This window comes from Schistocerca americana, chromosome 2, assembly GCF_021461395.2.
Source record: "Schistocerca americana isolate TAMUIC-IGC-003095 chromosome 2, iqSchAmer2.1, whole genome shotgun sequence".
NCBI classification, from domain to species: Eukaryota; Metazoa; Arthropoda; class Insecta; order Orthoptera; family Acrididae; genus Schistocerca; species Schistocerca americana.
In genome coordinates this window covers 292,982,342-293,000,193 of record NC_060120.1, presented here as the reverse complement: position 1 = coordinate 293,000,193, position 17,852 = coordinate 292,982,342, and the positions used below count along the sequence as shown (strand labels likewise).

General features: G+C 53.8%; 31 non-coding genes across 31 annotated transcripts; 23 read left to right on the top strand and 8 right to left on the bottom strand.

Annotated features, from left to right (window-relative positions):
- Positions 1-313: 313 nt before the first annotated feature.
- On the bottom strand, positions 314-385 carry Trnag-ucc. Its single transcript has one exon. It is a non-coding gene; the product is annotated as a tRNA-Gly (tRNA).
- Positions 386-727: 342 nt separating this feature from the next.
- Positions 728-798, top strand: Trnag-gcc. The gene has a single exon. It is a non-coding gene; the product is annotated as a tRNA-Gly (tRNA).
- Positions 799-1,179: 381 nt separating this feature from the next.
- Trnam-cau lies at positions 1,180-1,252 on the top strand. Its single transcript has one exon. It is a non-coding gene; the product is annotated as a tRNA-Met (tRNA).
- Positions 1,253-2,012: 760 nt separating this feature from the next.
- Trnai-aau lies at positions 2,013-2,086 on the top strand. Its single transcript has one exon. It is a non-coding gene; the product is annotated as a tRNA-Ile (tRNA).
- Positions 2,087-2,679: 593 nt separating this feature from the next.
- On the bottom strand, positions 2,680-2,751 carry Trnag-ucc. The gene has a single exon. It is a non-coding gene; the product is annotated as a tRNA-Gly (tRNA).
- Positions 2,752-3,093: 342 nt separating this feature from the next.
- Trnag-gcc lies at positions 3,094-3,164 on the top strand. The gene has a single exon. It is a non-coding gene; the product is annotated as a tRNA-Gly (tRNA).
- A 381-nt stretch (positions 3,165-3,545) lies between these two features.
- Trnam-cau lies at positions 3,546-3,618 on the top strand. Its single transcript has one exon. It is a non-coding gene; the product is annotated as a tRNA-Met (tRNA).
- Positions 3,619-4,378: 760 nt separating this feature from the next.
- On the top strand, positions 4,379-4,452 carry Trnai-aau. The gene has a single exon. It is a non-coding gene; the product is annotated as a tRNA-Ile (tRNA).
- Positions 4,453-5,045: 593 nt separating this feature from the next.
- Positions 5,046-5,117, bottom strand: Trnag-ucc. The gene has a single exon. It is a non-coding gene; the product is annotated as a tRNA-Gly (tRNA).
- A 342-nt stretch (positions 5,118-5,459) lies between these two features.
- Positions 5,460-5,530, top strand: Trnag-gcc. The gene has a single exon. It is a non-coding gene; the product is annotated as a tRNA-Gly (tRNA).
- A 381-nt stretch (positions 5,531-5,911) lies between these two features.
- Positions 5,912-5,984, top strand: Trnam-cau. Its single transcript has one exon. It is a non-coding gene; the product is annotated as a tRNA-Met (tRNA).
- A 767-nt stretch (positions 5,985-6,751) lies between these two features.
- Trnai-aau lies at positions 6,752-6,825 on the top strand. Its single transcript has one exon. It is a non-coding gene; the product is annotated as a tRNA-Ile (tRNA).
- Positions 6,826-7,418: 593 nt separating this feature from the next.
- On the bottom strand, positions 7,419-7,490 carry Trnag-ucc. The gene has a single exon. It is a non-coding gene; the product is annotated as a tRNA-Gly (tRNA).
- Positions 7,491-7,832: 342 nt separating this feature from the next.
- Positions 7,833-7,903, top strand: Trnag-gcc. The gene has a single exon. It is a non-coding gene; the product is annotated as a tRNA-Gly (tRNA).
- Positions 7,904-8,284: 381 nt separating this feature from the next.
- Trnam-cau lies at positions 8,285-8,357 on the top strand. The gene has a single exon. It is a non-coding gene; the product is annotated as a tRNA-Met (tRNA).
- Positions 8,358-9,122: 765 nt separating this feature from the next.
- Trnai-aau lies at positions 9,123-9,196 on the top strand. Its single transcript has one exon. It is a non-coding gene; the product is annotated as a tRNA-Ile (tRNA).
- Positions 9,197-9,789: 593 nt separating this feature from the next.
- Positions 9,790-9,861, bottom strand: Trnag-ucc. The gene has a single exon. It is a non-coding gene; the product is annotated as a tRNA-Gly (tRNA).
- A 342-nt stretch (positions 9,862-10,203) lies between these two features.
- Trnag-gcc lies at positions 10,204-10,274 on the top strand. Its single transcript has one exon. It is a non-coding gene; the product is annotated as a tRNA-Gly (tRNA).
- Positions 10,275-10,655: 381 nt separating this feature from the next.
- On the top strand, positions 10,656-10,728 carry Trnam-cau. Its single transcript has one exon. It is a non-coding gene; the product is annotated as a tRNA-Met (tRNA).
- A 766-nt stretch (positions 10,729-11,494) lies between these two features.
- On the top strand, positions 11,495-11,568 carry Trnai-aau. The gene has a single exon. It is a non-coding gene; the product is annotated as a tRNA-Ile (tRNA).
- Positions 11,569-12,161: 593 nt separating this feature from the next.
- Trnag-ucc lies at positions 12,162-12,233 on the bottom strand. The gene has a single exon. It is a non-coding gene; the product is annotated as a tRNA-Gly (tRNA).
- A 342-nt stretch (positions 12,234-12,575) lies between these two features.
- On the top strand, positions 12,576-12,646 carry Trnag-gcc. Its single transcript has one exon. It is a non-coding gene; the product is annotated as a tRNA-Gly (tRNA).
- A 381-nt stretch (positions 12,647-13,027) lies between these two features.
- Positions 13,028-13,100, top strand: Trnam-cau. The gene has a single exon. It is a non-coding gene; the product is annotated as a tRNA-Met (tRNA).
- A 766-nt stretch (positions 13,101-13,866) lies between these two features.
- Trnai-aau lies at positions 13,867-13,940 on the top strand. Its single transcript has one exon. It is a non-coding gene; the product is annotated as a tRNA-Ile (tRNA).
- A 593-nt stretch (positions 13,941-14,533) lies between these two features.
- On the bottom strand, positions 14,534-14,605 carry Trnag-ucc. Its single transcript has one exon. It is a non-coding gene; the product is annotated as a tRNA-Gly (tRNA).
- Positions 14,606-14,947: 342 nt separating this feature from the next.
- Positions 14,948-15,018, top strand: Trnag-gcc. The gene has a single exon. It is a non-coding gene; the product is annotated as a tRNA-Gly (tRNA).
- A 381-nt stretch (positions 15,019-15,399) lies between these two features.
- Trnam-cau lies at positions 15,400-15,472 on the top strand. The gene has a single exon. It is a non-coding gene; the product is annotated as a tRNA-Met (tRNA).
- A 765-nt stretch (positions 15,473-16,237) lies between these two features.
- Positions 16,238-16,311, top strand: Trnai-aau. The gene has a single exon. It is a non-coding gene; the product is annotated as a tRNA-Ile (tRNA).
- A 593-nt stretch (positions 16,312-16,904) lies between these two features.
- Positions 16,905-16,976, bottom strand: Trnag-ucc. Its single transcript has one exon. It is a non-coding gene; the product is annotated as a tRNA-Gly (tRNA).
- A 342-nt stretch (positions 16,977-17,318) lies between these two features.
- On the top strand, positions 17,319-17,389 carry Trnag-gcc. Its single transcript has one exon. It is a non-coding gene; the product is annotated as a tRNA-Gly (tRNA).
- Positions 17,390-17,770: 381 nt separating this feature from the next.
- On the top strand, positions 17,771-17,843 carry Trnam-cau. Its single transcript has one exon. It is a non-coding gene; the product is annotated as a tRNA-Met (tRNA).
- Positions 17,844-17,852: the final 9 nt, after the last annotated feature.

The window sequence follows — 17,852 nt, the reverse complement described above, 5'->3', positions numbered from 1 at the left end:
ACTTTTACTTCCTATTTTTGTTTCTCCTTTGTTTTCGGAGCTACAGCCCGATTCGGTCAGGGAGACGCCACCGTGAAATGAAGGGGACGTGCTGTGTGTCCATCGCCTCGCCTCTCCTTAGCTCTCTCAGTCGTTTCTCGTGCTTGTCGTTTTGATAAAGGCCGATTTGAGAGCGTCAGCTCTCGCGTCAGCTGAGCAAAGTCGAGACAAGTCGAGACACACTAAGGGCTGGTATGCAGCGAGTAAGAGGGCGAAAAAACAATAATTTAAGAGCGCGTGGCAAAAGTACTCATACGCGAAATTAAAAGCCTGCTGCGGTGGCCGGGAATCGAACCCGGATCAACTGCTTGGAAGGCAACTATGCTGACCATTACACCACCACCGCACAAGCGAGCGCAGCGCGTCCGCGCTGTATCGGCTTCCCGCCAGTCGGCAGCGGCCGAAGGTGATCGTACCTGGCAGGCGCATTTCGAGGCAGGCTAGGGGAGCACATCCAGACGCATTCGGACAGCGTATCCGCGCACATTTCGCATCCTTTGGCAAGAGTTGGGCGCCGGCGACGCAAGAGTACGCAGAGGACCGCGTTCTGGCGGCATTTTTAAGCAGTGCAGTGCAGGATTCAGCGTCTGCAGCATCTTTCCCACAGAATGCTACGGCGCTTGACGGCAGTCCCACTTTCCCTTGAGACATCTGCTCGGGAAGCAGCGTCAAGTTACCGCTGGCCCCAGCATCGGTGGTTCAGTGGTAGAATGCTCGCCTGCCACGCGGGCGGCCCGGGTTCGATTCCCGGCCGATGCATCATTTTGCTTTTCCCGCGATGATGCTGCCGCGTGGCTTGAGCGCTTGAGATGCACGATCCACAAGAATGTGTAGCTGGATTTCCCTTGAGAAGGACCGAGAACGCAGCACTCGCGGGTCCCCACTAGGACGCTCGCATCATGTTCTACAGACTAGCGTCGGCCTGGCCTCACAAGTTGCCGGGTCCGGGTGCCTCCGAGGCTCTGAACTTTAACGACAAGGAGTGCTGCCTATCGTTGCAACAGCTGCAGCAGCACCGCAATCAACTGGGCCGGCAGTGCACGTGTAGCAACAGAACACGTTATCCAGGAAGTACAGTGTCTCTACGTCTAATATTGGGTACGGCATTTACCCAGTTTGCAGGACAAGCGGTGCACCCGTGCCTCGGTAGCGCAGTAGGCAGCGCGTAAGTCTCATAATCTTAAGGTCGTGAGTTCGATCCTCACCCGGGGCATTTAATTTTCTGTGACTGATGGTGGTGCTGTTGCTAGGGCGCCAACGTATTTCTTGTTTGTTATCCACAACGTTTCAACGCTTCAGCGGGAAAATGTTTACTTCCTGTTATTGCTACTTACAGCTTCCCTTTTCCTCTTCTTCCAGCAGAGCATGAAGCCAAAAGCATTGCTCTGCGACGTTTGAGGTGCGCGCCTTGCCAGTCACTATGTGCAAAGATGCTCGCAAAGAGAGAGGGGCGCCGACGCGGCACTCGACACGAAATGCGACAAGCGACCGTACGAACGGTCGAACGAAACGGCCACATCCGGTGTGGTCTAGTGGCGCCGGCACGGTAGCTCAGCGTGTTCGATCAGAGGGTTAGCAGCCCTCTGTAATAAAAAAAACTGAGCTAATCGATCAACAACGAACTATACGGCTGTCTTACGACGTCCGCCCCGAGCAGATGCAACGAACAAAAGGAATCAAAACGAGATTTAAAAAAAAAAAAAAAAAAAAAAAAAAAGTGGCTAGGATACCTGGCTTTCACCCAGGAGGCCCGGGTTCGATTCCCGGTACCGGAACGGAATTTTTTCCACACGAATCGTGACAGGTTTGAGCTGTCCGAGCGGCCGTTTCCCGTCCTGCTCGCAATATAGCTACTGTTTCGTGACCGTCAGCAGAATATAGACTAGGGAAGCAGACACACGACGACCATAGAAATGGTGTATGGCTTCATGCCACCTGTTTCCAGCGTAGGGCTGAGCAACTGCATCTGCCGAGGCCCGTTAGCTCAGTTGGTTAGAGCGTCGTGCTAATAACGCGAAGGTCGTGGGTTCGATCCCCCCACGGGCCACTACTCTTTTACTACTACGAAAAGGCAGCGCCGATTTCAGCTGGCGAGTGTGATGACCAGAAGATCATCACCCTGCGTGGAAGTTGACAGAGGATCCGAACCCGACTCGTCGGGAAGCGCTACAGCATTCACTCGGCAATGGCCATAATATCTTGAATACACTGGTTCTCAACCGATAAAGAGAAAATGAAAGAAAGTGTCCGATTGCCGATGCGTAACAACTTTGGCCCTTGTCAGTACTTGGGCGGGTGAGCGCATGGGAACACAGGGCACTATTTGCACTTTTACTTCCTATTTTTGTTTCTCCTTTGTTTTCGGAGCTACAGCCCGATTCGGTCAGGGAGACGCCACCGTGAAATGAAGGGGACGTGCTGTGTGTCCATCGCCTCGCCTCTCCTTAGCTCTCTCAGTCGTTTCTCGTGCTTGTCGTTTTGATAAAGGCCGATTTGAGAGCGTCAGCTCTCGCGTCAGCTGAGCAAAGTCGAGACAAGTCGAGACACACTAAGGGCTGGTATGCAGCGAGTAAGAGGGCGAAAAAACAATAATTTAAGAGCGCGTGGCAAAAGTACTCATACGCGAAATTAAAAGCCTGCTGCGGTGGCCGGGAATCGAACCCGGATCAACTGCTTGGAAGGCAACTATGCTGACCATTACACCACCACCGCACAAGCGAGCGCAGCGCGTCCGCGCTGTATCGGCTTCCCGCCAGTCGGCAGCGGCCGAAGGTGATCGTACCTGGCAGGCGCATTTCGAGGCAGGCTAGGGGAGCACATCCAGACGCATTCGGACAGCGTATCCGCGCACATTTCGCATCCTTTGGCAAGAGTTGGGCGCCGGCGACGCAAGAGTACGCAGAGGACCGCGTTCTGGCGGCATTTTTAAGCAGTGCAGTGCAGGATTCAGCGTCTGCAGCATCTTTCCCACAGAATGCTACGGCGCTTGACGGCAGTCCCACTTTCCCTTGAGACATCTGCTCGGGAAGCAGCGTCAAGTTACCGCTGGCCCCAGCATCGGTGGTTCAGTGGTAGAATGCTCGCCTGCCACGCGGGCGGCCCGGGTTCGATTCCCGGCCGATGCATCATTTTGCTTTTCCCGCGATGATGCTGCCGCGTGGCTTGAGCGCTTGAGATGCACGATCCACAAGAATGTGTAGCTGGATTTCCCTTGAGAAGGACCGAGAACGCAGCACTCGCGGGTCCCCACTAGGACGCTCGCATCATGTTCTACAGACTAGCGTCGGCCTGGCCTCACAAGTTGCCGGGTCCGGGTGCCTCCGAGGCTCTGAACTTTAACGACAAGGAGTGCTGCCTATCGTTGCAACAGCTGCAGCAGCACCGCAATCAACTGGGCCGGCAGTGCACGTGTAGCAACAGAACACGTTATCCAGGAAGTACAGTGTCTCTACGTCTAATATTGGGTACGGCATTTACCCAGTTTGCAGGACAAGCGGTGCACCCGTGCCTCGGTAGCGCAGTAGGCAGCGCGTAAGTCTCATAATCTTAAGGTCGTGAGTTCGATCCTCACCCGGGGCATTTAATTTTCTGTGACTGATGGTGGTGCTGTTGCTAGGGCGCCAACGTATTTCTTGTTTGTTATCCACAACGTTTCAACGCTTCAGCGGGAAAATGTTTACTTCCTGTTATTGCTACTTACAGCTTCCCTTTTCCTCTTCTTCCAGCAGAGCATGAAGCCAAAAGCATTGCTCTGCGACGTTTGAGGTGCGCGCCTTGCCAGTCACTATGTGCAAAGATGCTCGCAAAGAGAGAGGGGCGCCGACGCGGCACTCGACACGAAATGCGACAAGCGACCGTACGAACGGTCGAACGAAACGGCCACATCCGGTGTGGTCTAGTGGCGCCGGCACGGTAGCTCAGCGTGTTCGATCAGAGGGTTAGCAGCCCTCTGTAATAAAAAAAACTGAGCTAATCGATCAACAACGAACTATACGGCTGTCTTACGACGTCCGCCCCGAGCAGATGCAACGAACAAAAGGAATCAAAACGAGATTTAAAAAAAAAAAAAAAAAAAAAAAAAAAGTGGCTAGGATACCTGGCTTTCACCCAGGAGGCCCGGGTTCGATTCCCGGTACCGGAACGGAATTTTTTCCACACGAATCGTGACAGGTTTGAGCTGTCCGAGCGGCCGTTTCCCGTCCTGCTCGCAATATAGCTACTGTTTCGTGACCGTCAGCAGAATATAGACTAGGGAAGCAGACACACGACGACCATAGAAATGGTGTATGGCTTCATGCCACCTGTTTCCAGCGTAGGGCTGAGCAACTGCATCTGCCGAGGCCCGTTAGCTCAGTTGGTTAGAGCGTCGTGCTAATAACGCGAAGGTCGTGGGTTCGATCCCCCCACGGGCCACTACTCTTTTACTACTACGAAAAGGCAGCGCCGATTTCAGCTGGCGAGTGTGATGACCAGAAGATCATCACCCTGCGTGGAAGTTGACAGAGGATCCGAACCCGACTCGTCGGGAAGCGCTACAGCATTCACTCGGCAATGGCCATAATATCTTGAATACACTGGTTCTCAACCGATAAAGAGAAAATGAAAGAAAGTGTCCGATTGCCGATGCGTAACAACTTTGGCCCTTGTCAGTACTTGGGCGGGTGAGCGCATGGGAACACAGGGCACTATTTGCACTTTTACTTCCTATTTTTGTTTCTCCTTTGTTTTCGGAGCTACAGCCCGATTCGGTCAGGGAGACGCCACCGTGAAATGAAGGGGACGTGCTGTGTGTCCATCGCCTCGCCTCTCCTTAGCTCTCTCAGTCGTTTCTCGTGCTTGTCGTTTTGATAAAGGCCGATTTGAGAGCGTCAGCTCTCGCGTCAGCTGAGCAAAGTCGAGACAAGTCGAGACACACTAAGGGCTGGTATGCAGCGAGTAAGAGGGCGAAAAAACAATAATTTAAGAGCGCGTGGCAAAAGTACTCATACGCGAAATTAAAAGCCTGCTGCGGTGGCCGGGAATCGAACCCGGATCAACTGCTTGGAAGGCAACTATGCTGACCATTACACCACCACCGCACAAGCGAGCGCAGCGCGTCCGCGCTGTATCGGCTTCCCGCCAGTCGGCAGCGGCCGAAGGTGATCGTACCTGGCAGGCGCATTTCGAGGCAGGCTAGGGGAGCACATCCAGACGCATTCGGACAGCGTATCCGCGCACATTTCGCATCCTTTGGCAAGAGTTGGGCGCCGGCGACGCAAGAGTACGCAGAGGACCGCGTTCTGGCGGCATTTTTAAGCAGTGCAGTGCAGGATTCAGCGTCTGCAGCATCTTTCCCACAGAATGCTACGGCGCTTGACGGCAGTCCCACTTTCCCTTGAGACATCTGCTCGGGAAGCAGCGTCAAGTTACCGCTGGCCCCAGCATCGGTGGTTCAGTGGTAGAATGCTCGCCTGCCACGCGGGCGGCCCGGGTTCGATTCCCGGCCGATGCATCATTTTGCTTTTCCCGCGATGATGCTGCCGCGTGGCTTGAGCGCTTGAGATGCACGATCCACAAGAATGTGTAGCTGGATTTCCCTTGAGAAGGACCGAGAACGCAGCACTCGCGGGTCCCCACTAGGACGCTCGCATCATGTTCTACAGACTAGCGTCGGCCTGGCCTCACAAGTTGCCGGGTCCGGGTGCCTCCGAGGCTCTGAACTTTAACGACAAGGAGTGCTGCCTATCGTTGCAACAGCTGCAGCAGCACCGCAATCAACTGGGCCGGCAGTGCACGTGTAGCAACAGAACACGTTATCCAGGAAGTACAGTGTCTCTACGTCTAATATTGGGTACGGCATTTACCCAGTTTGCAGGACAAGCGGTGCACCCGTGCCTCGGTAGCGCAGTAGGCAGCGCGTAAGTCTCATAATCTTAAGGTCGTGAGTTCGATCCTCACCCGGGGCATTTAATTTTCTGTGACTGATGGTGGTGCTGTTGCTAGGGCGCCAACGTATTTCTTGTTTGTTATCCACAACGTTTCAACGCTTCAGCGGGAAAATGTTTACTTCCTGTTATTGCTACTTACAGCTTCCCTTTTCCTCTTCTCCCAGCAGAGCATGAAGCCAAAAGCATTGCTCTGCGACGTTTGAGGTGCGCGCCTTGCCAGTCACTATGTGCAAAGATGCTCGCAAAGAGAGAGGGGCGCCGACGCGGCACTCGACACGAAATGCGACAAGCGACCGTACGAACGGTCGAACGAAACGGCCACATCCGGTGTGGTCTAGTGGCGCCGGCACGGTAGCTCAGCGTGTTGGGTCAGAGGGTTAGCAGCCCTTTGTAATAAAAAAAACTGAGCTAATCGATCAACAACGAACTATACGGCTGTCTTACGACGTCCGCCCCGAGCAGATGCAACGAACAAAAGGAATCAAAACGAGATTTAAAAAAAAAAAAAAAAAAAAAAAAAAAAAAAAAAGTGGCTAGGATACCTGGCTTTCACCCAGGAGGCCCGGGTTCGATTCCCGGTACCGGAACGGAATTTTTTCCACACGAATCGTGACAGGTTTGAGCTGTCCGAGCGGCCGTTTCCCGTCCTGCTCGCAATATAGCTACTGTTTCGTGACCGTCAGCAGAATATAGACTAGGGAAGCAGACACACGACGACCATAGAAATGGTGTATGGCTTCATGCCACCTGTTTCCAGCGTAGGGCTGAGCAACTGCATCTGCCGAGGCCCGTTAGCTCAGTTGGTTAGAGCGTCGTGCTAATAACGCGAAGGTCGTGGGTTCGATCCCCCCACGGGCCACTACTCTTTTACTACTACGAAAAGGCAGCGCCGATTTCAGCTGGCGAGTGTGATGACCAGAAGATCATCACCCTGCGTGGAAGTTGACAGAGGATCCGAACCCGACTCGTCGGGAAGCGCTACAGCATTCACTCGGCAATGGCCATAATATCTTGAATACACTGGTTCTCAACCGATAAAGAGAAAATGAAAGAAAGTGTCCGATTGCCGATGCGTAACAACTTTGGCCCTTGTCAGTACTTGGGCGGGTGAGCGCATGGGAACACAGGGCACTATTTGCACTTTTACTTCCTATTTTTGTTTCTCCTTTGTTTTCGGAGCTACAGCCCGATTCGGTCAGGGAGACGCCACCGTGAAATGAAGGGGACGTGCTGTGTGTCCATCGCCTCGCCTCTCCTTAGCTCTCTCAGTCGTTTCTCGTGCTTGTCGTTTTGATAAAGGCCGATTTGAGAGCGTCAGCTCTCGCGTCAGCTGAGCAAAGTCGAGACAAGTCGAGACACACTAAGGGCTGGTATGCAGCGAGTAAGAGGGCGAAAAAACAATAATTTAAGAGCGCGTGGCAAAAGTACTCATACGCGAAATTAAAAGCCTGCTGCGGTGGCCGGGAATCGAACCCGGATCAACTGCTTGGAAGGCAACTATGCTGACCATTACACCACCACCGCACAAGCGAGCGCAGCGCGTCCGCGCTGTATCGGCTTCCCGCCAGTCGGCAGCGGCCGAAGGTGATCGTACCTGGCAGGCGCATTTCGAGGCAGGCTAGGGGAGCACATCCAGACGCATTCGGACAGCGTATCCGCGCACATTTCGCATCCTTTGGCAAGAGTTGGGCGCCGGCGACGCAAGAGTACGCAGAGGACCGCGTTCTGGCGGCATTTTTAAGCAGTGCAGTGCAGGATTCAGCGTCTGCAGCATCTTTCCCACAGAATGCTACGGCGCTTGACGGCAGTCCCACTTTCCCTTGAGACATCTGCTCGGGAAGCAGCGTCAAGTTACCGCTGGCCCCAGCATCGGTGGTTCAGTGGTAGAATGCTCGCCTGCCACGCGGGCGGCCCGGGTTCGATTCCCGGCCGATGCATCATTTTGCTTTTCCCGCGATGATGCTGCCGCGTGGCTTGAGCGCTTGAGATGCACGATCCACAAGAATGTGTAGCTGGATTTCCCTTGAGAAGGACCGAGAACGCAGCACTCGCGGGTCCCCACTAGGACGCTCGCATCATGTTCTACAGACTAGCGTCGGCCTGGCCTCACAAGTTGCCGGGTCCGGGTGCCTCCGAGGCTCTGAACTTTAACGACAAGGAGTGCTGCCTATCGTTGCAACAGCTGCAGCAGCACCGCAATCAACTGGGCCGGCAGTGCACGTGTAGCAACAGAACACGTTATCCAGGAAGTACAGTGTCTCTACGTCTAATATTGGGTACGGCATTTACCCAGTTTGCAGGACAAGCGGTGCACCCGTGCCTCGGTAGCGCAGTAGGCAGCGCGTAAGTCTCATAATCTTAAGGTCGTGAGTTCGATCCTCACCCGGGGCATTTAATTTTCTGTGACTGATGGTGGTGCTGTTGCTAGGGCGCCAACGTATTTCTTGTTTGTTATCCACAACGTTTCAACGCTTCAGCGGGAAAATGTTTACTTCCTGTTATTGCTACTTACAGCTTCCCTTTTCCTCTTCTCCCAGCAGAGCATGAAGCCAAAAGCATTGCTCTGCGACGTTTGAGGTGCGCGCCTTGCCAGTCACTATGTGCAAAGATGCTCGCAAAGAGAGAGGGGCGCCGACGCGGCACTCGACACGAAATGCGACAAGCGACCGTACGAACGGTCGAACGAAACGGCCACATCCGGTGTGGTCTAGTGGCGCCGGCACGGTAGCTCAGCGTGTTGGGTCAGAGGGTTAGCAGCCCTTTGTAATAAAAAAAACTGAGCTAATCGATCAACAACGAACTATACGGCTGTCTTACGACGTCCGCCCCGAGCAGATGCAACGAACAAAAGGAATCAAAACGAGATTTAAAAAAAAAAAAAAAAAAAAAAAAAAAAAAAAGTGGCTAGGATACCTGGCTTTCACCCAGGAGGCCCGGGTTCGATTCCCGGTACCGGAACGGAATTTTTTCCACACGAATCGTGACAGGTTTGAGCTGTCCGAGCGGCCGTTTCCCGTCCTGCTCGCAATATAGCTACTGTTTCGTGACCGTCAGCAGAATATAGACTAGGGAAGCAGACACACGACGACCATAGAAATGGTGTATGGCTTCATGCCACCTGTTTCCAGCGTAGGGCTGAGCAACTGCATCTGCCGAGGCCCGTTAGCTCAGTTGGTTAGAGCGTCGTGCTAATAACGCGAAGGTCGTGGGTTCGATCCCCCCACGGGCCACTACTCTTTTACTACTACGAAAAGGCAGCGCCGATTTCAGCTGGCGAGTGTGATGACCAGAAGATCATCACCCTGCGTGGAAGTTGACAGAGGATCCGAACCCGACTCGTCGGGAAGCGCTACAGCATTCACTCGGCAATGGCCATAATATCTTGAATACACTGGTTCTCAACCGATAAAGAGAAAATGAAAGAAAGTGTCCGATTGCCGATGCGTAACAACTTTGGCCCTTGTCAGTACTTGGGCGGGTGAGCGCATGGGAACACAGGGCACTATTTGCACTTTTACTTCCTATTTTTGTTTCTCCTTTGTTTTCGGAGCTACAGCCCGATTCGGTCAGGGAGACGCCACCGTGAAATGAAGGGGACGTGCTGTGTGTCCATCGCCTCGCCTCTCCTTAGCTCTCTCAGTCGTTTCTCGTGCTTGTCGTTTTGATAAAGGCCGATTTGAGAGCGTCAGCTCTCGCGTCAGCTGAGCAAAGTCGAGACAAGTCGAGACACACTAAGGGCTGGTATGCAGCGAGTAAGAGGGCGAAAAAACAATAATTTAAGAGCGCGTGGCAAAAGTACTCATACGCGAAATTAAAAGCCTGCTGCGGTGGCCGGGAATCGAACCCGGATCAACTGCTTGGAAGGCAACTATGCTGACCATTACACCACCACCGCACAAGCGAGCGCAGCGCGTCCGCGCTGTATCGGCTTCCCGCCAGTCGGCAGCGGCCGAAGGTGATCGTACCTGGCAGGCGCATTTCGAGGCAGGCTAGGGGAGCACATCCAGACGCATTCGGACAGCGTATCCGCGCACATTTCGCATCCTTTGGCAAGAGTTGGGCGCCGGCGACGCAAGAGTACGCAGAGGACCGCGTTCTGGCGGCATTTTTAAGCAGTGCAGTGCAGGATTCAGCGTCTGCAGCATCTTTCCCACAGAATGCTACGGCGCTTGACGGCAGTCCCACTTTCCCTTGAGACATCTGCTCGGGAAGCAGCGTCAAGTTACCGCTGGCCCCAGCATCGGTGGTTCAGTGGTAGAATGCTCGCCTGCCACGCGGGCGGCCCGGGTTCGATTCCCGGCCGATGCATCATTTTGCTTTTCCCGCGATGATGCTGCCGCGTGGCTTGAGCGCTTGAGATGCACGATCCACAAGAATGTGTAGCTGGATTTCCCTTGAGAAGGACCGAGAACGCAGCACTCGCGGGTCCCCACTAGGACGCTCGCATCATGTTCTACAGACTAGCGTCGGCCTGGCCTCACAAGTTGCCGGGTCCGGGTGCCTCCGAGGCTCTGAACTTTAACGACAAGGAGTGCTGCCTATCGTTGCAACAGCTGCAGCAGCACCGCAATCAACTGGGCCGGCAGTGCACGTGTAGCAACAGAACACGTTATCCAGGAAGTACAGTGTCTCTACGTCTAATATTGGGTACGGCATTTACCCAGTTTGCAGGACAAGCGGTGCACCCGTGCCTCGGTAGCGCAGTAGGCAGCGCGTAAGTCTCATAATCTTAAGGTCGTGAGTTCGATCCTCACCCGGGGCATTTAATTTTCTGTGACTGATGGTGGTGCTGTTGCTAGGGCGCCAACGTATTTCTTGTTTGTTATCCACAACGTTTCAACGCTTCAGCGGGAAAATGTTTACTTCCTGTTATTGCTACTTACAGCTTCCCTTTTCCTCTTCTCCCAGCAGAGCATGAAGCCAAAAGCATTGCTCTGCGACGTTTGAGGTGCGCGCCTTGCCAGTCACTATGTGCAAAGATGCTCGCAAAGAGAGAGGGGCGCCGACGCGGCACTCGACACGAAATGCGACAAGCGACCGTACGAACGGTCGAACGAAACGGCCACATCCGGTGTGGTCTAGTGGCGCCGGCACGGTAGCTCAGCGTGTTGGGTCAGAGGGTTAGCAGCCCTTTGTAATAAAAAAAACTGAGCTAATCGATCAACAACGAACTATACGGCTGTCTTACGACGTCCGCCCCGAGCAGATGCAACGAACAAAAGGAATCAAAACGAGATTTAAAAAAAAAAAAAAAAAAAAAAAAAAAAAAAAAGTGGCTAGGATACCTGGCTTTCACCCAGGAGGCCCGGGTTCGATTCCCGGTACCGGAACGGAATTTTTTCCACACGAATCGTGACAGGTTTGAGCTGTCCGAGCGGCCGTTTCCCGTCCTGCTCGCAATATAGCTACTGTTTCGTGACCGTCAGCAGAATATAGACTAGGGAAGCAGACACACGACGACCATAGAAATGGTGTATGGCTTCATGCCACCTGTTTCCAGCGTAGGGCTGAGCAACTGCATCTGCCGAGGCCCGTTAGCTCAGTTGGTTAGAGCGTCGTGCTAATAACGCGAAGGTCGTGGGTTCGATCCCCCCACGGGCCACTACTCTTTTACTACTACGAAAAGGCAGCGCCGATTTCAGCTGGCGAGTGTGATGACCAGAAGATCATCACCCTGCGTGGAAGTTGACAGAGGATCCGAACCCGACTCGTCGGGAAGCGCTACAGCATTCACTCGGCAATGGCCATAATATCTTGAATACACTGGTTCTCAACCGATAAAGAGAAAATGAAAGAAAGTGTCCGATTGCCGATGCGTAACAACTTTGGCCCTTGTCAGTACTTGGGCGGGTGAGCGCATGGGAACACAGGGCACTATTTGCACTTTTACTTCCTATTTTTGTTTCTCCTTTGTTTTCGGAGCTACAGCCCGATTCGGTCAGGGAGACGCCACCGTGAAATGAAGGGGACGTGCTGTGTGTCCATCGCCTCGCCTCTCCTTAGCTCTCTCAGTCGTTTCTCGTGCTTGTCGTTTTGATAAAGGCCGATTTGAGAGCGTCAGCTCTCGCGTCAGCTGAGCAAAGTCGAGACAAGTCGAGACACACTAAGGGCTGGTATGCAGCGAGTAAGAGGGCGAAAAAACAATAATTTAAGAGCGCGTGGCAAAAGTACTCATACGCGAAATTAAAAGCCTGCTGCGGTGGCCGGGAATCGAACCCGGATCAACTGCTTGGAAGGCAACTATGCTGACCATTACACCACCACCGCACAAGCGAGCGCAGCGCGTCCGCGCTGTATCGGCTTCCCGCCAGTCGGCAGCGGCCGAAGGTGATCGTACCTGGCAGGCGCATTTCGAGGCAGGCTAGGGGAGCACATCCAGACGCATTCGGACAGCGTATCCGCGCACATTTCGCATCCTTTGGCAAGAGTTGGGCGCCGGCGACGCAAGAGTACGCAGAGGACCGCGTTCTGGCGGCATTTTTAAGCAGTGCAGTGCAGGATTCAGCGTCTGCAGCATCTTTCCCACAGAATGCTACGGCGCTTGACGGCAGTCCCACTTTCCCTTGAGACATCTGCTCGGGAAGCAGCGTCAAGTTACCGCTGGCCCCAGCATCGGTGGTTCAGTGGTAGAATGCTCGCCTGCCACGCGGGCGGCCCGGGTTCGATTCCCGGCCGATGCATCATTTTGCTTTTCCCGCGATGATGCTGCCGCGTGGCTTGAGCGCTTGAGATGCACGATCCACAAGAATGTGTAGCTGGATTTCCCTTGAGAAGGACCGAGAACGCAGCACTCGCGGGTCCCCACTAGGACGCTCGCATCATGTTCTACAGACTAGCGTCGGCCTGGCCTCACAAGTTGCCGGGTCCGGGTGCCTCCGAGGCTCTGAACTTTAACGACAAGGAGTGCTGCCTATCGTTGCAACAGCTGCAGCAGCACCGCAATCAACTGGGCCGGCAGTGCACGTGTAGCAACAGAACACGTTATCCAGGAAGTACAGTGTCTCTACGTCTAATATTGGGTACGGCATTTACCCAGTTTGCAGGACAAGCGGTGCACCCGTGCCTCGGTAGCGCAGTAGGCAGCGCGTAAGTCTCATAATCTTAAGGTCGTGAGTTCGATCCTCACCCGGGGCATTTAATTTTCTGTGACTGATGGTGGTGCTGTTGCTAGGGCGCCAACGTATTTCTTGTTTGTTATCCACAACGTTTCAACGCTTCAGCGGGAAAATGTTTACTTCCTGTTATTGCTACTTACAGCTTCCCTTTTCCTCTTCTCCCAGCAGAGCATGAAGCCAAAAGCATTGCTCTGCGACGTTTGAGGTGCGCGCCTTGCCAGTCACTATGTGCAAAGATGCTCGCAAAGAGAGAGGGGCGCCGACGCGGCACTCGACACGAAATGCGACAAGCGACCGTACGAACGGTCGAACGAAACGGCCACATCCGGTGTGGTCTAGTGGCGCCGGCACGGTAGCTCAGCGTGTTGGGTCAGAGGGTTAGCAGCCCTTTGTAATAAAAAAAACTGAGCTAATCGATCAACAACGAACTATACGGCTGTCTTACGACGTCCGCCCCGAGCAGATGCAACGAACAAAAGGAATCAAAACGAGATTTAAAAAAAAAAAAAAAAAAAAAAAAAAAAAAAAAGTGGCTAGGATACCTGGCTTTCACCCAGGAGGCCCGGGTTCGATTCCCGGTACCGGAACGGAATTTTTTCCACACGAATCGTGACAGGTTTGAGCTGTCCGAGCGGCCGTTTCCCGTCCTGCTCGCAATATAGCTACTGTTTCGTGACCGTCAGCAGAATATAGACTAGGGAAGCAGACACACGACGACCATAGAAATGGTGTATGGCTTCATGCCACCTGTTTCCAGCGTAGGGCTGAGCAACTGCATCTGCCGAGGCCCGTTAGCTCAGTTGGTTAGAGCGTCGTGCTAATAACGCGAAGGTCGTGGGTTCGATCCCCCCACGGGCCACTACTCTTTTACTACTACGAAAAGGCAGCGCCGATTTCAGCTGGCGAGTGTGATGACCAGAAGATCATCACCCTGCGTGGAAGTTGACAGAGGATCCGAACCCGACTCGTCGGGAAGCGCTACAGCATTCACTCGGCAATGGCCATAATATCTTGAATACACTGGTTCTCAACCGATAAAGAGAAAATGAAAGAAAGTGTCCGATTGCCGATGCGTAACAACTTTGGCCCTTGTCAGTACTTGGGCGGGTGAGCGCATGGGAACACAGGGCACTATTTGCACTTTTACTTCCTATTTTTGTTTCTCCTTTGTTTTCGGAGCTACAGCCCGATTCGGTCAGGGAGACGCCACCGTGAAATGAAGGGGACGTGCTGTGTGTCCATCGCCTCGCCTCTCCTTAGCTCTCTCAGTCGTTTCTCGTGCTTGTCGTTTTGATAAAGGCCGATTTGAGAGCGTCAGCTCTCGCGTCAGCTGAGCAAAGTCGAGACAAGTCGAGACACACTAAGGGCTGGTATGCAGCGAGTAAGAGGGCGAAAAAACAATAATTTAAGAGCGCGTGGCAAAAGTACTCATACGCGAAATTAAAAGCCTGCTGCGGTGGCCGGGAATCGAACCCGGATCAACTGCTTGGAAGGCAACTATGCTGACCATTACACCACCACCGCACAAGCGAGCGCAGCGCGTCCGCGCTGTATCGGCTTCCCGCCAGTCGGCAGCGGCCGAAGGTGATCGTACCTGGCAGGCGCATTTCGAGGCAGGCTAGGGGAGCACATCCAGACGCATTCGGACAGCGTATCCGCGCACATTTCGCATCCTTTGGCAAGAGTTGGGCGCCGGCGACGCAAGAGTACGCAGAGGACCGCGTTCTGGCGGCATTTTTAAGCAGTGCAGTGCAGGATTCAGCGTCTGCAGCATCTTTCCCACAGAATGCTACGGCGCTTGACGGCAGTCCCACTTTCCCTTGAGACATCTGCTCGGGAAGCAGCGTCAAGTTACCGCTGGCCCCAGCATCGGTGGTTCAGTGGTAGAATGCTCGCCTGCCACGCGGGCGGCCCGGGTTCGATTCCCGGCCGATGCATCATTTTGCTTTTCCCGCGATGATGCTGCCGCGTGGCTTGAGCGCTTGAGATGCACGATCCACAAGAATGTGTAGCTGGATTTCCCTTGAGAAGGACCGAGAACGCAGCACTCGCGGGTCCCCACTAGGACGCTCGCATCATGTTCTACAGACTAGCGTCGGCCTGGCCTCACAAGTTGCCGGGTCCGGGTGCCTCCGAGGCTCTGAACTTTAACGACAAGGAGTGCTGCCTATCGTTGCAACAGCTGCAGCAGCACCGCAATCAACTGGGCCGGCAGTGCACGTGTAGCAACAGAACACGTTATCCAGGAAGTACAGTGTCTCTACGTCTAATATTGGGTACGGCATTTACCCAGTTTGCAGGACAAGCGGTGCACCCGTGCCTCGGTAGCGCAGTAGGCAGCGCGTAAGTCTCATAATCTTAAGGTCGTGAGTTCGATCCTCACCCGGGGCATTTAATTTTCTGTGACTGATGGTGGTGCTGTTGCTAGGGCGCCAACGTATTTCTTGTTTGTTATCCACAACGTTTCAACGCTTCAGCGGGAAAATGTTTACTTCCTGTTATTGCTACTTACAGCTTCCCTTTTCCTCTTCTCCCAGCAGAGCATGAAGCCAAAAGCATTGCTCTGCGACGTTTGAGGTGCGCGCCTTGCCAGTCACTAGGTGCAAAGATGCTCGCAAAGAGAGAGGGGCGCCGACGCGGCACTCGACACGAAATGCGACAAGCGACCGTACGAACGGTCGAACGAAACGGCCACATCCGGTGTGGTCTAGTGGCGCCGGCACGGTAGCTCAGCGTGTTGGGTCAGAGGGTTAGCAGCCCTTTGTAATAAAAAAAACTGAGCTAATCGATCAACAACAAACTATACGGCTGTCTTACGACGTCCGCCCCGAGCAGATGCAACGAACAAAAGGAATCAAAACGAGATTTAAAAAAAAAAAAAAAAAAAAAAAAAAAAAAAAGTGGCTAGGATACCTGGCTTTCACCCAGGAGGCCCGGGTTCGATTCCCGGTACCGGAACGGAATTTTTTCCACACGAATCGTGACAGGTTTGAGCTGTCCGAGCGGCCGTTTCCCGTCCTGCTCGCAATATAGCTACTGTTTCGTGACCGTCAGCAGAATATAGACTAGGGAAGCAGACACACGACGACCATAGAAATGGTGTATGGCTTCATGCCACCTGTTTCCAGCGTAGGGCTGAGCAACTGCATCTGCCGAGGCCCGTTAGCTCAGTTGGTTAGAGCGTCGTGCTAATAACGCGAAGGTCGTGGGTTCGATCCCCCCACGGGCCACTACTCTTTTACTACTACGAAAAGGCAGCGCCGATTTCAGCTGGCGAGTGTGATGACCAGAAGATCATCACCCTGCGTGGAAGTTGACAGAGGATCCGAACCCGACTCGTCGGGAAGCGCTACAGCATTCACTCGGCAATGGCCATAATATCTTGAATACACTGGTTCTCAACCGATAAAGAGAAAATGAAAGAAAGTGTCCGATTGCCGATGCGTAACAACTTTGGCCCTTGTCAGTACTTGGGCGGGTGAGCGCATGGGAACACAGGGCACTATTTGCACTTTTACTTCCTATTTTTGTTTCTCCTTTGTTTTCGGAGCTACAGCCCGATTCGGTCAGGGAGACGCCACCGTGAAATGAAGGGGACGTGCTGTGTGTCCATCGCCTCGCCTCTCCTTAGCTCTCTCAGTCGTTTCTCGTGCTTGTCGTTTTGATAAAGGCCGATTTGAGAGCGTCAGCTCTCGCGTCAGCTGAGCAAAGTCGAGACAAGTCGAGACACACTAAGGGCTGGTATGCAGCGAGTAAGAGGGCGAAAAAACAATAATTTAAGAGCGCGTGGCAAAAGTACTCATACGCGAAATTAAAAGCCTGCTGCGGTGGCCGGGAATCGAACCCGGATCAACTGCTTGGAAGGCAACTATGCTGACCATTACACCACCACCGCACAAGCGAGCGCAGCGCGTCCGCGCTGTATCGGCTTCCCGCCAGTCGGCAGCGGCCGAAGGTGATCGTACCTGGCAGGCGCATTTCGAGGCAGGCTAGGGGAGCACATCCAGACGCATTCGGACAGCGTATCCGCGCACATTTCGCATCCTTTGGCAAGAGTTGGGCGCCGGCGACGCAAGAGTACGCAGAGGACCGCGTTCTGGCGGCATTTTTAAGCAGTGCAGTGCAGGATTCAGCGTCTGCAGCATCTTTCCCACAGAATGCTACGGCGCTTGACGGCAGTCCCACTTTCCCTTGAGACATCTGCTCGGGAAGCAGCGTCAAGTTACCGCTGGCCCCAGCATCGGTGGTTCAGTGGTAGAATGCTCGCCTGCCACGCGGGCGGCCCGGGTTCGATTCCCGGCCGATGCATCATTTTGCTTTTCCCGCGATGATGCTGCCGCGTGGCTTGAGCGCTTGAGATGCACGATCCACAAGAATGTGTAGCTGGATTTCCCTTGAGAAGGACCGAGAACGCAGCACTCGCGGGTCCCCACTAGGACGCTCGCATCATGTTCTACAGACTAGCGTCGGCCTGGCCTCACAAGTTGCCGGGTCCGGGTGCCTCCGAGGCTCTGAACTTTAACGACAAGGAGTGCTGCCTATCGTTGCAACAGCTGCAGCAGCACCGCAATCAACTGGGCCGGCAGTGCACGTGTAGCAACAGAACACGTTATCCAGGAAGTACAGTGTCTCTACGTCTAATATTGGGTACGGCATTTACCCAGTTTGCAGGACAAGCGGTGCACCCGTGCCTCGGTAGCGCAGTAGGCAGCGCGTAAGTCTCATAATCTTAAGGTCGTGAGTTCGATCCTCACCCGGGGCATTTAATTTT